Source organism: Coregonus clupeaformis, chromosome 3 (genome assembly GCF_020615455.1).
Source record: "Coregonus clupeaformis isolate EN_2021a chromosome 3, ASM2061545v1, whole genome shotgun sequence".
Taxonomy (NCBI): Eukaryota; Metazoa; Chordata; class Actinopteri; order Salmoniformes; family Salmonidae; genus Coregonus; species Coregonus clupeaformis.
Window position 1 is genome coordinate 37,561,709 of NC_059194.1, and position 14,067 is coordinate 37,575,775.

Below are 14,067 nucleotides of genomic sequence, written 5' to 3' on the forward strand. Positions count from 1 at the left end.
TGACCAACTGATTTATTGGCCTCACACGTCACCCTCCTCTGGTCATCCTGGTATTGGTCGGACGGTGCACTGTCTTAGCGGGAAGTACTGGTGGCCCACCTTAGCCAAGGACGTGAGAGTTTACGTTTCTTCCTGCTCGGTGTGCGCCCAGTGTAAGGCGCCTAGACACCTGCCCAGGGGGAAGTTACAACCTCTCCCCGTTCCACAATGGCCGTGGTCTCACCTGTCGGTGGATTTTGTCACGGACCTTCCCCCCTCCCAGGGGAATACCACGATCTTGGTCGTTGTGGATCGGTTTTCTAAGGCCTGCCGTCTCATCCCTATGCCAGGTCTTCCTACAGCCCTACAAACGGCCGTAGCCCTGTTTACTCACGTTTTCCATTACTACGGGGTGCCTGAGGATAGAGTGTCTGATCGGGGTCCCCAGTTCACCTCTAGAGTGTAAAGGGCGTTTATGGAACGTTTGGGGGTCTCGATCAGCCTTACCTCGGGTTTTCACCCTGAGAGTAATGGGCAGGTGGAGAGAGTAAACCAAGATGTGGGTAGGTTTCTGAGGTCCTACTGCCAGGACCGGCAGGAGGAGTGGTCGGGGTATATTCCCTGGGCAGAGATAGCCCAAAACTCACTCCGCCACTCCTCCACTAATCTCACTCCTTTCCAGTGTGTGTTGGGCTATCAGCCGGTTCTGGCACCCTGGCATCAGAGCCAGATCGAGGCACCTGCGGTGGATGAATGGTTTCGGCACTCGGAGGAGACATGGAACGCTGCGCACGTCCATCTGCAGCGGGCCATCAGACGGCAAAAGGCGAGCGCCGATCGCCACCGCAGTGAGGGTCCGGTTTATGCACCGGGTGATCGGGTCTGGCTCTCGACCAGAATCCTGCCCCTTCACCTGCCCTGCCGGAAGCTGGGCCGGCGGTTTGTGGGGCCATTTAAAGTCCTGAGGAGATTGAACGAGGTATGTTATAGGTTTACAGCTGCCTGTTAATTATCGCATTAACCCCTCGTTCCATGTGTCTTTCCTCAGGCCGGTGGTAGCTGGTCCACTCCAGGAGAATGAGGTACGAGAGGCCCCTCTGCCCCCACTAGACATCGAAGGGGCTCCGGCGTACTCAGTCCGTTCCATCGTGGATTCGAGGCGTCGGATGGGGGGTCTGCAGTATCTCGTGGAGTGGGAGGGGTACGGTCTGGAGGAACGGTGCTGTGTCCCTAGGAGGGACAACCTAGATCCCTCCCTGTTGACAGAGTTCCACCGGAGTCACCCAACTCGCCCTGCTCCACGTCCTCCTGGCCGTCCCCGAGGCCGGGGTCGGCGCACGGCTGAAGCCGCGCGTCAAGGGGGGGGTACTGTCACGGATTCTGCCGAGGCTGCTCCTCCTCCTTGCTCGGGCAGGCTTCGGCGTTCGTCGTCCCCGGAGTACTAGCTACTGCCGTTCGATGTTATCGGTGTTTGTTTAGTTTTGTCTGTATTGTTTACACCTGTTCGTCATTATGTTAATTGTTTCCCTTATAATTACCCCTGTCTCTCATCTGTACTTTGTGTGTGATTGTTTTCCCCTTCACGGTTGTCTATTTTGTGAGCGGGTTATTTCCTCCCTGCGTGGAGTTATTTTCTGTGTCCTTTTGGATCCTTTTCGTATTAAAAGTATGTATCCGAGAGTTCTGTGTCCTGCGCCTGACTTCGTTTACCGCATCTCACAGACATTCGTGACACTATTTCCACAAAACAATGGCAGTCTGAAAATTCTAAGAGCAGTCTTTTATTTAACCAGCTTACCATTTATCTACTACCATTTTCCTTTTTGTGTTTAACATTTTGTGGTTTGTAATCTAGCGGTTAAGAGCATTGGGCAGTAACCGAAAGGTGGCTGGTTCGAATCCCTGAGCCGACTAGGTGAAAAATCTGTCGATGTACCCTTGAGCAAGGCACTTAACCGTAGTTGCTCTGGATAAGAGCGTCTGCTAAATGACTAAAATGTAAATGTAAACTAGGCCTCTGTGAAAGTGTGTCAATAACCTAATAACTTTTCATTATTCATAGATCTACTCCTCTGATGACATGGCAGGCAGGTAGACAGGTAGGCAGGCAGGCAGCACACTCCTGAAAACGAGAAGCTATTTTTCAGTGTCTGTGTTTATATGTTAAGGGGGTGTTACTTTGGCAGAAAATGTCACCCATCTAAATAAATAGTTTTTTATTTATTTAATTAACTAAATGTATGCTGTTTTTGGTTTATGTCAGTTTCATTGTTTGTTAGGCTATAAATTGTTATTTTATGGTTGTAAGTGATAAACTAGAAAATGTTATATTTTGCAATTCTGAGTAATTACTACTTTAGTAAGGATATACACTTAGTAAGGATATACACTTTATTCAGTACTACTGCAATTGTTCCAATAGATGGTAGGATAAGACCACAAATGAAATTTCAGAAGATCAGTTTAGTTTTCTCCCTGGATACACTACTCCCCCTCACAGGAAAACTCATGTGCAGGCTTTTTTCTGTCCCTTTCCACTCTGCTAACGCAAGAGGAAGGACTGAAAAAGCATTTAACCGATTACTGTGAAGTAATATAATGATGATACATGTTTATTATTGACTGTTTTTATGCTCATGTTTTGAAATTATACTTCATTACCATAACGATTATCAATAAGCCTGAACATTAATTCAGTCACCTCTGGTCGACAAAAACGTATTTTCCTAGTACATTCATTGTCAAATTCATCAACCAGCATTGAGCAGCTCTGCTTTCTTGCACAAGTAGCCAACTCAACAAGCCCTGCCAAAAGCTTGTGCCGTCAGCCGCAGCGAGCACTCTGCATTCTCGCACAAGCAAGGGGCATGTTGAGGTAAATCTGCTAACCGCGAGGGTTGCATGATGTAATTTATTGGCGGGCTGTGGAAGATCCACGCTTGTCTTATCTATTCCGAGGCTGTTTACTCGCTTTGTCTTACCAGATATTAAGATGGGTTGAGGTTAGCACATTTGGACTGGGTTCAATACCTGCTCTAGTTACTATTTTTTTGCTCTCCCAAAAGCAACACAGGCCTAATACGAGATATGTATATATATATACAGTGCCTTCGGAAAGTATTCAGACCCCTTGACTTTTTCCACGTTTTGTTACCTTACAGCCTTATTCTAAAATGTATTAAATAAAAAAAATGTCCTCATCAATCTACACACAATACCCATAATGACAAAGCAAAAGCAGGTTTTATTAATTTTTGCAAATGTACACTTCCGGTCAAAAGTTTTAGAACACCTACTCATTCAAAACATCCCCAGAGCATGATGCTGCCACCACCATGCTTCACCATAGAGATGGTGCCAGGTTTCCTCCAGACATGATGCTTGGCATTCAGGCCAAAGAGTTCAATCTTGGTTTCATCAGACCAGAGAATCTTGTTTCCCATGGTCTGAGAGTCCTTTAGGTTCCTTTTGGCAAACTCCAAGCGGGCTGTTATGTGACTTTTACTGATGAGTGGCTTCCGTCTGGCCACTCTACCGTAAAGGCCTGATTGGTGGAGTGCTGCAGAGATGGTTGTCCTTCTGGAAGGTTCTCCCATCTCCACAGAGGAACTATGGAGCTCTGTCAGAGTGACATTTACATTTACATTACATTTACGTCATTTAGCAGACGCTCTTATCCAGAGCGACTTACAAAATGTTTTTTTGTTTTGTTTTTTTTTGGGGGGGGTGGTTAGAAGGATTACTTTATCCTATTCCAGGTATTCCTTAAAGAGGTGGGGTTTCAAGTGTCTCCGGAAGGTGGTGAGTGACTCCGCTGTCCTGGCGTCGTGTGGGAGCTTGTTCCACCATTGGGGTGCCAGAGCAGCGAACAGTTTTGACTGGGCTGAGCGGAAACTGTGCTTCCGCAGAGGTAGGGGGGCCAGCAGGCCAGAGGTGGATGAACGCAATGCCCTTGTTTGGGTGTAGGGACTGATCAGAGCCTGAAGGTATGGAGGTGCCGTTCCCCTCACAGCTCCGTAGGCAAGCACCATGGTCTTGTAGCAGATGCAAGCTTCAACTGGAAGCCAGTGGAGTGTGCGGAGGAGCGGGGTGACGTGAGAGAACTTGGGAAGGTTGAACACCAGACGGGCTGCGGCATTCTGGATGAGTTGTATGGGTTTAATGGCACAGGCAGGGAGCCCAGCCAACAGTGAGATGCAGTAATCCAGACGGGAGATGACAAGTGCCTGGATTAGGACCTGTGCCGCTTCCTGTGTAAGGCAGGGTCGTACTCTCCGAATGTTGTAGAGCATGAACCTACAGGATCGGGTCACTGCCTTGATGTTAGCGGAGAACGACAGGGTGTTGTCCAGGGTCACGCCAAGGCTCTTTGCAATCTGGGAGGAGGACACAACGGAGTTGTCAACCGTGATGGCGAGATCATGGAACGGGCAGTCCTTCCCCGGGAGGAAGAGCAGCTCCGTCTTGCCGAGGTTCAGCTTGAGGTGGTGATCCGTCATCCACACTGATATGTCTGCCAGACATGCAGAGATGCGATTCGCCACCTGGTTATCAGAAGGGGGAAAGGAGAAGATTAGTTGTGTGTCGTCTGCGTAGCAATGATAGGAGAGGTCATGTGAGGATATGACAGAGCCAAGTGACTTGGTGTATAGCGAGAATAGGAGAGGCCTAGAACTGAGCCCTGGGGGACACCAGTGGTGAGAGCACGTGGTGCGGAGACAGATTCTCGCCACGCAACTTGGTAGGAGCGACCTGTCAGGTAGGACACAATCCAAGAGTGAGCCGCACCGGAGATGCCCAACTCGGAGAGGGTGGAGAGGAGGATCTGATGGTTCACAGTATCAAAGGCAGCAGACAGGTCTAGAAGGACAAGAGAACAGAGAACAGCAGTCTCAGTTGAATGACCAGTCTTGAAACCTGACTGGTTTGGATCAAGAAGGTCATTCTGAGAGAGATAGCAAGAGAGTTGGCTGAAGACGGCACGCTCAAGAGTTTTGGAGAGAAAAGAAAGAAGGGATACTGGTCTGTAGTTGTTGACATCGGAGGGATCGAGTGTAGGTTTTTTGTGAAGGGGTGCAACTCTCACTCTCTTGAAGACGGAAGGGACATAGCCAGCGGTCAAGGATGAGTTGATGAGCGAGGTGAGGTAAGGGAGAAGGTCTCCGGAAATGGTCTGGAGAAGAGAGGAGGGGATAGGGTCAAGCGGGCAGGTTGTTGGGCGGCCGGCCATCACAAATCGCAAGATTTCATCTGGAGAGAGAGGGGAGAAAGAAGTCAAAGCATAGGGTAGGGCAGTGTGAGCAGGACCAGCAGTGTCATTTGACTTAACAAACGAGGATCGGATGTCGTCAACCTTCTCTTCAAAATGGTTGACGAAGTCATCCACAGAGAGGGAGGAGGGGGGGGGGGATTCAGCAGGGAGGAGAAGGTGGCAAAGAGCTTCCTAAGGTTAGAGGCAGATGCTTGGAATTTAGAGTGGTAGAATGTGGCTTTAGCAGCAGAAACAGAGGAAGAAAATGTAGAGAGGAGGGAGTGAAAAGATGTCAGGTCCGCAGGGAGTCTAGTTTTCCTCCATTTCCGCTCGGCTGCCCGGAGCCCTGTTCTGTGAGCTCGCAATGAGTCGTCAAGCCACGGAGCAGGAGGACCGAGCCGGCCGGGAGGATAGGGGACATAGAGAGTCAAAGGATGCAGAAAGGGAGGAGAGGAGGCAGAATCAGGAGATTGGAGGGAGAAGGATTGAGCAGAGGGAAGAGATGATAGGATGGAAGAGGAGAGAGTAGCGGGAGAGAGAGAGCGAAGGTTGCGACGGCGCATTACCATCTGAGTAGGGGCAGAGTGAGTAGTGTTGGAGGAGAGCGAGAGAGAAAAAGATACAAAGTAGTGGTCGGAGACATGGAGGGGAGTGTCAGTGAGATTAGTAGAAGAACAGCATCTAGTAAAGATGAGGTCAAGCGTATTGCCTGCCTTTTGAGTAGGGGGTGAGAGGGTGAGGTCAAAAGAGGAGAGGAGTGGAAAGAAGGAGGCAGAGAGAAATGAGTCAAAGGTAGACGTAGGGAGGTTAAAGTCACCCAGAACTGTGAGGCCAGCTCTAGGAAGAGTCTTGGTGGTTCCTAACTTCTTCCATTTAAGAATGATTGTAGCCACGAGTGTGCAAAGCTGTCATCAAGGCAAAGGGTGGCTATTTGAAGAATCTCAAATATAAAATATATTTTGATTTGTTTAACACTTTATTGGTTACTACATGATTCCATATGTGTTGTTTCATAGTTTTTATGTCTTCACTATTATTCTACAATGTAAAAAATAGTAAGCACACTTAGCACTTTTGACTGGTACTGTATCTGTTGTTCCATGTAGTGAATCTGTTATTCATTGTGTTTGTATGGGCTAATAGCAGTAAGGCCAAATATATATGTCCATCAAATAAGTTTTCTATTCTTTTTTTTGTTATACTTCAAGGGGTCTTAAAATTAAAATAGCAAAATGATCCTTGGTATGACCTTCTTAAAACAATTCCATATAGCTTAGTCGAACAGTGGGCTCCAAAATTACTGGCACCCCTGACTGGCAATGCAAAAAACATACTTTAAAACATATAAACAATATAATTATAGAGATAATTTGTTATGGTACTGTCCATTTGTAGCTTGTTTTTGGACACAGGTCCAGGAATGGCTAAAATATTGCAATATTTACCTGGAGCTAACCCTACAGATAGCACTACTGGGTGATCTGAAAAGTCATAGTCAATCGATTAATAATATAATAATACTTTTAGCAAAAAAAAATATTTTCAATTTACAATCTGTAGAAACAATGAGAATAGAAGGGTTCCGAACTTTTGTAAAACATCACAGTACAGTTGAAAAATATATGGCAAATACAAATCCAATATGGATGGTGTTAAGAGATAGATGGGTGGTGTTGAAGGATTGGACTAATAACAACTAACAACAACTAATAACAACAAGATAACTAATGTAAAGCATACTGTGTCCATAATAAGTATATAGCTTATAGGTTGAGAGCTTTTGTGAAAGAGGATAGTTAGAAAGATATGGCATATAGAAGAAAACCGGACGGACATCATGAAAATGATCGGAGAGGTTGAGGGTAGAGGAAGTTCATGAGTAAAAACAAACAAAATATAATTATTGTAAAATTGACTGTGTCCATAAAATGTATATAGTATGTATAAGCTGGAAGTAGAGGCCTAAGCATTGTTGTTCACTAGTTTACTCCAATTAGGGAAGGGGTTGTGGGGTTGGAAGGTGAGGGATCAGCCCAGAACTACACGGCAGGACCTGGTCAATGACCTGAAGAGAGCTGGGACCACAGTCTCAAAGAAAACCATTAGTAAAACACTACGCCGTCATGGATTAAAATCCTGCAGCGCACGCAAGGTCCCCCTGCTCAAGCCAGCGCATGTCCAGGCCCGTCTGAAGTTTGCCAATGACCATCTGGATGATCCAGAGGAGGAATGGGAGAAGGTCATGTGGTCTGATGAGACAAAAATAGAGCTTTTTGGTCTAAACTCCACTCGCCATGTTTGGAGGAAGAAGGATGAGTACAACCCCAAGAACACCATCCCAACCGTGAAGCATGGAGGTGGAAACATCATTCTTTGGAGATGCTTTTCTGCAAAGGGGACAGAACGACTGCACCGTATTGAGGGGAGAATGGATGGGGCCATGTATCGCGAGATCTTGGCCAACAACCTCCTTCCCTCAGTAAGAACATTGAAGATGGGTCGTGGCTGGGTCTTCTAGCATGACAACGACCCGAAACACACAGCCAGGGCAACTAAGGAGTGGCTCCGTAAGAAGCATCTCAAGGTCCTGGAGTGGCCTAGCCAGTCTCCAGACCTGAACCCAATAGAAAATCTTTGGAGGGAGCTGAAAGTCCGTATTGCCCAGCGACAGCCCCGAAACCTGAAGGATCTGGAGGTCTGTATGGAGGAATGGGCCAACATCCCTGCTGCAGTGTGTGCAAACCTGGTCAAGACCTACAGGAAATGTATGATCTCTGTAATTGCAAACAAAGGTTTCTGTACCAAATATTAAGTTCTACTTTTCTGATGTATCAAATACTTATGTAATGCAATAAAATGCTAATTAATTACTTAAAAATCATACAATGTGATTTTCTGGATTTTTGTTTTAGATTCCGTCTCTCACAGTTGAAGTGTACATATGATAAAAATTACAGACCTCTACATGCTTTGTAAGTAGGAAAACCTGCAAAACCGGCAGTGTATCAAATACTTGTTCTCCCCACTGTATATATACAGTCGTGGTCAAAAGTTTTGAGAATGACACAAGTGTTGGTCTTCACAAAGTTTGCTGCTTCAGTGTTTTTAGATATTTTTGCCAGATGTTACTATGGTACACTGAAGTATAATTACAAGCATTTCATAAAGTGTCAAAGGCTTTTATTAACAATTACATTACGTTTATGCAGAGTGTCAATATTTGCAGTGTTGACCCTTCTTTTTCAAGACCTCTGCAATCCACCCTGGCATACTGTCAATTAACTTCTGGGCCACATCCTGACTGATGGCAGCCCATTCTTGCCCAATCAATGCTTGGAGTTTGTTAGAATTTGTGGGTTTTTGTTTGTCCACCCGCCTCTTGAGGATTGACCACAAGTTCTCAATGGGATTAAGGTCTGGGGAGTTTCCTGGCCATGGACCCAAAATGTCAATGTTTTGTTCCCCGAGCCACTTATTTATCACTTTTGCCTTATGGTAAGGTGCTCCATCATGCTGGAAAAGGCATTGGTCGTCACCAAACTGTTCTTGGATCTTTGGGAGAAGTTGCTCTCGGAGGATGTGTTGGTACCATTCTTTATTCATGGCTGTGTTCTTAGGCAAAATTGTGAGTGAGCCCACTCCCTTCGCTGAGAAGCAACCCCACCCATGAATGGTCTCAGGATGCTTTACTGTTGGCATGACACAGGACTGATGGTAGCGCTCAACTTGTCTTCTCTGGACAAGCTTTTTCCCGGATGCCTCAAACAATCGGAAAGGGGATTCATCAGAGAAAATGACTTTACCCCAGTCCTCAGCAGTCCAATCCATTTTTCAATTTTTCCATTTTAGTCATTTAGCAGACGCTCTTATCCAGAGCGACTTACAGTTAGTGAGTGCATACATTTTCATACTGGTCCCCCGTGGGAATCGAACCCACAACCCTGGCGTTGCAAGCTGAGCTACACAGGACTACAATCCCTGTACGTTTTGCAGAATATCAGTCTGTCCCTGATGTTTTTCCTGGAGAGAAGTGGCTTCCTCGCTGCCCTTCTTGACACCAGGCCATCCTCCAAAAGTCTTCGCCTCACTGTGCGTGCAGATGCACTCACACCTGCCTGCTGCCATTCCTGAGCAAGCTCTGCACTGGTGGTGCCCCGATCGCGCAGCTGAATCAACTTTAGGAGACGGTCCTGGCACTTGCTGGACTTTCTTGGGTACCCTGAAGCCTTCTTCACAAAAATGGAATCTCTCTCCTTGAAGTTCTTGATGATCCGATAATTTTTTTTTTTACATTTTAGTCATTTAGCAGACGCTCTTATCCAGAGCGACTTACATGAGCAATTAGGGTTAAGTGCCTTGCTTAAGGGCACATCGACAGATTTTTCACCTAGTCGGCTCAGGGATTAGAACCAGCGACCTTTCGGTTACTGGCACAAACCTCTTACCCACTAAGCTACCTGCCGCCCCGGCAGGTAGGTGCAATCTTACTAACAGCAATATCCTTGCCTGTGAATAACTTTTTGTGCAAAGCATTGATGACGGCACGTGTTTCCTTGCAGGTAACAATGGTTAACAGAGGAAGAACAATGATTTCAAGCACCACCCTCCTTTTAAAGCTTCCAGTCTGTTATTCTAACTCAATCAGTATGACAGAGTGATCTCCAGCATTGTCCTCGTCAACACTCTCACCTATGTTAACGAGAGAATCACTGACATGATGTCAGCTGGTCCTTTTGTGGCAGGGCTGAAATGCAGTGGAAATGTTTTTTGGGGATTAAGTTAATTTTATGGCAAAGAGGGACTTTGCAATTCATTGCAATTAATCTGATCACTCTTCATAACATTCTGGAGTATATGCAAATTGCCATCATAAAAACTGAGGCAGCAGACTTTGTTAAAATTAATATTTGTGTTATTCTCAAAACTTTTGACCACGACTATATATGGTGACCCACATTGAGATGCTACTGCCTGGGCTGTGATAAAATGTAAAGGCCCCAAGTAAATCTCCTTGGCTTTAAGCCTTCACATCAGCCTGCTGGAGAGAGAGAATTTCTCATCTTCAAAACGTGGGTTTTCAGATTTTGCCTGTGATACTTTTATACATGATTTAAATTACATACTGGGAAGGACAGACTATAATACACCTCAGTAGGTTCAGCAGTGTTTTTTTAATGGTTATATCCTTGTTTGAATTGGCATTATTTTTGAGTGATGTTTTTCCTCTAAACAATTTACAGCTCTGATTTTCTCCCCATCATAACTGTCAACGGAGGTAAATAACAGTGGTTTCCTTGAAAAGGGGAGAATTTGAGCTTTACAAAAATGCCAGAATTATTACTGTACTTCTAATATTCAACAAATAGCATTTGCTTTTCCCATAGGAAAAAAGCAACTGCAATTCGCTTTTGCGGACTGCAGCGTGAGAGCGGCAACACAGATGAATGAATAACAGCGCACATGGGAAAATAGAGCTTCTGATGTGATAAAGCAAAGATAGCCTACATGAAAATAAGAGAGTAAACATTGTATGTAGTTAACGTTAGTTACAAGTCAAGTGTCTTGGCTTCGCATCAGTTCAGAAGATTGACGAGTGACTGAAGTGACCTCCTGGGAGCTGTGTGGGAGAGCCCGGGCAGATCACAGATCAGCTCCATCAGACCATGCAACTGAAAGATGCCAATTCTGCCAATGAGAGGATTGCATGAAATATTCTGCATGCATGCATGCTTAGGATTGGACAAAATGTATATAAAGGAGCTTCATGTCAAATTAAATGTAAATTAGTCTCACGTGGAATTCTCTTCACCTCGTCACATTTTCGAAGACTAAAATGAAAAGTAATTTGTAATAGTTATGATTTTTTCCAGGGCATCTTGTCTCCTTGTCGCCATAGTTTTAGTCAGGAAAAATAGGTTGTTGACGAGTTTAACACTGGTTCTCACACAGACATACACATATCCACAAAACCGACGAGTGACTAGCAACTATTCTATTAGCGATTTATGCCCTAAAATGTAAGCCCTATTGTATTTGTTGGTGTTATTATTATTCTTCCCTAAGGGCAAATTCACATGCACATTCCTGTGAGTTGGTAAGGCCATGAAGGTAGAACTACCCTCTCAAGCAATGCCATGTCAATTGGCCACATGGTGGCGCTATAACAAGCGATTGAAGATACAAACTTTGAAAGGTCACTCACCCCATGTGACGTAGAGTCTTGAAATTCAGCACATAGGTCCCTCCACAAGGAACAAATTTGCCTCAGGATCCATGATGGATTTTCCGCCATTTTGAATTCTGTGAAAAACACTTAAAATGCTACTCCTCTGGCACCGAATGACTGATCTGCACTAATCTTGATATATAGCATCAATGGACCAAGGTGTCTCAATGCAATAATTTACAGACTAGTACCTCAAACAACATGACCAATAAACATTAACGTGGGCGTGGTCTGGCACATAAATGCATATAAAATCAGACACAGATATTTGTATTGTAATAAAACTTGATACACATGTTCCAAATATTGTCAAGACTCAACATATGCAAGCACATTCAGTTCGGCCACATGGTGGCGCTATAATGGTAACATATTTATGTCTCTTAATCTGTTTGACTCAGAGTGATGGGATTTGGCACACATGCTCAGGGATATGAGTTTAGCTAACCTGTAAAGTATGGTTAAGTTTGGTTGCATGGTGGCACTGTTGGACAGGAAAAAACATTAATGCAAGCTCATTGGGTTATAGCGGCCATGTTATTTGAGCTAGAGTCCTGGAAAATATTGCATTTAAAGACATGGGTCCACAGATGCTATATACCAAATTTGGCCAATCGGTCCAGTGGCTCTGTAGAAGATGTTTAAAGTAGTCAACATCATCAAAATACATCAAAAGCATATTGCATGATCTGTTCGATGTCAAAATTGCCTGATACTTGGCGGAATTCATTATGCCATCAATCTTAACCAGTGCCCCTGGACCTCTGGAATTAAAACAGCCCCAAAACCTCACTGACCCACCACCATATTTCACCATGGGTATGAGGTGCCTCTCCTTGTATGCATCTCTATTTCGAGATTTGGCAGCATTTACAGTTGTGAGTCTTTCTGGGTAAGTTGCAAAGAGCTTTGCACACCTGGATTGTACAAAATATTTGCTGTCAAGTTGGTTGTTGATCATTGCTAGACAGCTATTTTCTAGTCTTGCCATAGATTTCAAGCCGATTTAAGTCAAAACTGTAACGAGGCCACTCAGGAACATTCAATGTCGTCTTGGTAAGCAATTTCAGTGTATATTTGAAAGGTGAATGTGTCTCCCAGTGTCTGTTGGAAAGCAGACTAAACCAGGTTTTCCTCTAGGATTTTGCCTGTGCTTAGCTCTATTCTGTTTATTTGTATCCTAAAAAACTCTCTAGTCCTTGCCGATGACAAGCATACCCATAACATGATGCAGCCACCACCATGCTTGAAAATAAGAAGAGTGGTACTCAGTGATGATTTGTGTTGGATTTGCCCCAAACACAATGCTTTGTATTCAGGACATGCATTTCTTTGCCACATTTGTTGCAGTTTTAGTTTAGTGCTTTATTGCAAACAGGATGCACGTTTTTGAATAGTTTTATTCTGTACAGGCTTCCCTCTTTTGACTCTGTAATTTAGGTTAGTATTGTGGAGTAACTACAATGTTGTTGATCCATCCTCAGTTTTCTCCTATCACAGCCATTCAACTCTGTAACTGTTTTAAAGCCAGCATCGGCCTCATGGTGAAATCCCTGTGTGGTTTCCATGCAACTTATGTGACTTGTTAAGCTCATTTGTACTCCTGAATTTTAGGCTTACCATAACAAAGGGGTTGAATACTTATTGACTCAAGACATTGTAGCTTTTCATTTTGTATTAATTTGTAAACATTTCTAAAAACATACAGTACAAGTCAGAAGTTTTGACACACCATTCAAGGGTTTTTCTTTAATTTGACAATTTTTTACATTGTAGAATAATAGTGAAGACATCAAAACTACGAAATAACACATATAGAATCATGTAGTAACCAAAATAAATAGAAATATATTTTATATTTGAGATTCTTCAAATAGCCACCCTTTGCCTTGATGACAGCTTTGCACACTCTTGGCATTCTCTCAACCAGCATCATGAGGTAGTCACCTGGAATGTATTTCAATTAACAGGTGTGCCTTCTTAAAAGCGCTCTCAACTTTTTTGGGCACTCGATAGTTGTCTGCTTTTTGTTCATATCCTGGTCTTCTTTTCCTTGTATTGTAGGAATAATCTGTCCGAGCTAGAGGTCTCAACTGAAGTCAGCAAGTGAGAGGTGTGAATCTTGAGAATACAGCACTCAAATGTATACTGAACAAAAATATAAATGCAACGTAAAGAAAGTGTTGGTCCCATGTTTCATGAGCTGAAATAAAATATCGCAGAAATGTTCCATATGCACAAAAAGCTTATTTCTCTCAAAATGTTGTGCACAAATTTGTTTATATCCTTGTTAGTGAGCATTTCTCCTTTGCCAACATAATCCATCCCCCTGACAGGTGTGGCATATCAAGAAGCTAATTAAACAGCATTATCATTACACAGCTGCACCTTGTGCTGGGGACAATAAAAGGCCACTCTAAAATGTGCTGTTTTGTCACACAACACAATGCCACAGATGTCTCAAGTTGAGGGAGTGTGCAATTAGCATGCTGAATGCAGGAATGTCCACCAGAGCTGCTGCCAGATAATTTGATGTTCAATTCTCTACCATAAGCCACCTCCAACGTTGTTTTAGAGAATTTGGCAACCGGCTTCACAACTGCAGACCAAG